The sequence below is a fragment of the Tachyglossus aculeatus genome (genome assembly GCF_015852505.1).
Source record: "Tachyglossus aculeatus isolate mTacAcu1 chromosome 12 unlocalized genomic scaffold, mTacAcu1.pri SUPER_6_unloc_4, whole genome shotgun sequence".
In the NCBI taxonomy this organism is placed as follows: Eukaryota; Metazoa; Chordata; class Mammalia; order Monotremata; family Tachyglossidae; genus Tachyglossus; species Tachyglossus aculeatus.
The window spans coordinates 5,668,038-5,670,301 of record NW_024044831.1 but is presented as its reverse complement, the minus strand read 5'-3'; the positions used below and the strand labels follow the sequence as shown (position 1 = coordinate 5,670,301).

Here is a 2,264-nt window from a genome sequence, read left to right as displayed (position 1 = left end):
ACACCTTTCTACTTGTTTTGTTTTGTTGTCTCCCCCTTCTAGACTGTGAGCCCGTTATTCGGTAGGGACCATTCCTATACGTTACCGATTTGTACTTCCCAATCAGTACGTGCTCTGCACACAGTAAGCGCTTAATAAATACGATTGAATGAATGAATGAATGAATGAATGACCCAGCTTTCCTAAAGGAAGAACCATTTATTTTCAACAAGCCCAGGATGGAGAATGAAGTTGGATGCTGTGCTCTGGAGAGGGCTGGCTGATTCCCCCGGAGTACAGGAAAGCCTCTGGTTGAATGGTCATCTTCGTGACGTGTTTAGGGGGCCCTGGGCCTAGTCGACCCGGAGCCCAGGAAGACGTCTCGAGGACGATGTATGAGGATCTGGGGGGGTGAGCCCCACGGATTATTATGGTAGAGAAGGGAGCGAGACTCTCAGGAAAGGGCGGTTTCTTGTTCCTGGATGTTGAGCTCCACTTACATGGCTGCCTTGAGCCCGTTGTCAACCAAGCCTTGGGGCTGATGTTGGACTGCTGGCCTTTGACGAGAGAACTGAGCCACATCTTCAGCTTGGCTGAAAACGAAGCTTGAGGTGACGACTGGTTGCTCTTGCTGGTCCTCACTGGGCCCAAGGTGGAAGAAACGGGGCCCCAGGATTTGGCTGGTCCTGGGACCTTTGCTGCCAGGGAAGAGACAGTGATCCTGCTGTGGTCTTTAGCGTCATTCTTTCCTCTCTGTATAGGTGTGATGGCTCCCAAGTGGCCTGCAGACCTGGGAGGGCAGAGGGATGAGTTGATGGGGAGGGAACCTGGCCCATCATTCTTCGGTCCCGGGGCCCGCAAGGTTTGGATCTGAGGTCTGGCCCGGTTCTATGCTTCCTGGGAGTGGCAGCGCTCTCTGCTGCCCATTGGAGCCTGGTGGCATTCAGCAGCGGGTAAGACATGGGCCTTCTCAGAGGTCTCCCCATTCACCCAGTCAGCCACAGCGCAGTCAGGATGGTCTCCAGTAGGGGTACGCTAGTGGCCTGGTCTCGTGGCTAGCCGGATCAGCCCTACTGGGGACACTGTGACAGGCCCAGTTAGGCAATGTATGAGAGAAAGTCCAGAAAGAATAGCCACGTGCTTTCTCTTCAAGACGGTCTCCAGGGCCTTAACTGATTCTTCGGACAGGTCACCAGGCTTGATTTTTCCCTGGTGTTCCCATGGCCCCGACTTCAAACTGAGCTTCAGGAAGGACTCATTCCCCGTGTCACACCACGTAACCAAATTCCGTGGCTTCTGGTGTCTTTGTTCCAGGGACCATGGAGTGGGGGAAGGTGGGATGACTGGGGCCGGATGTCTGGGGTTGGAGAGAGCTGGGGGACCCATTGAGGAAGGGGTGGCAGCGGGGGTGAGGTGTTGGTATTGTCCCTCCCGCTGTACCCCAAGGAGGGGATTTCCCCAGCTCTAGACTGATGGCGCTTTGCATCCGTGTGGTCCTTTAGTGCCCACTTTTCACTTTTCAGCCCGGGGGAGTAATCGAGGATCAGAACCTTAGATACACCAACCGTGATTTCCAGCATGCTGTGGGCCGGGTCCTTGATGTGGCCCATGTCCTCGATCAGTGGGGACTCTGTGGGGCTGGACATTCCCTGGCTGAAGCCTCTCCTCTCAGGCGAGTCGTGCTGGGCATCTTCTTGGTGGGCATCCTGCCCTCCCACCTGGAGCATGGAGCTCTCTGGGTATCCCTGCGCCCGGGATGATGCCATCCATCCTTCGGCTTCACTCCTCCGGGGAGCAGGGCCGGTGGAAGCCGTTGGAATTCTCAGACCCAGGGGGCCGTGGCTGTTGGGGCTGAGGAGAGGGGGCTGGCAGAAGGTCATGGTCCCCCTAGTCTTAGTCTGCAACTTGGCAGATTTTGGCTCCCTTTCCTCACGGGTTTCCTCTTCGGGACCCGCCATTCATCCGTGGCCAGAGCGCGTGAAGCTGGGCTCCCTCAGACATTGATCCTTCTCCTCCAGCTGTCGAATTGGCGGCTCTTTGCCTCGAGGGGAAATTTTCGTCAACGAGGACGTAAGTGGCCATGATCTGCTCTTCCAGGCGGGTCGATGTCCTGACTCCGGGCCTTGGGAGAAAGTGGTCCCGGGCCAAAACATCTTCTCTCTGCCAGTAAAGGGCAGTAAGAGTATGGAGCAGGAAGCTCTCTCCCCGGAAGACATGTCCTGGACCTTCTCTCTGAGGGACTGTTAGGCCGTACAATCTGATTTCTCAGAGCCCGTGTCCCTGTA

At 56.1% G+C, this 2,264-nt stretch overlaps 1 pseudogene; it reads right to left on the bottom strand.

Moving 5' to 3' along the window:
• Positions 1-204: 204 nt before the first annotated feature.
• LOC119921684 lies at positions 205-1,937 on the bottom strand (annotated as a pseudogene).
• Between the last annotated feature and the right edge of the window lie 327 nt (positions 1,938-2,264).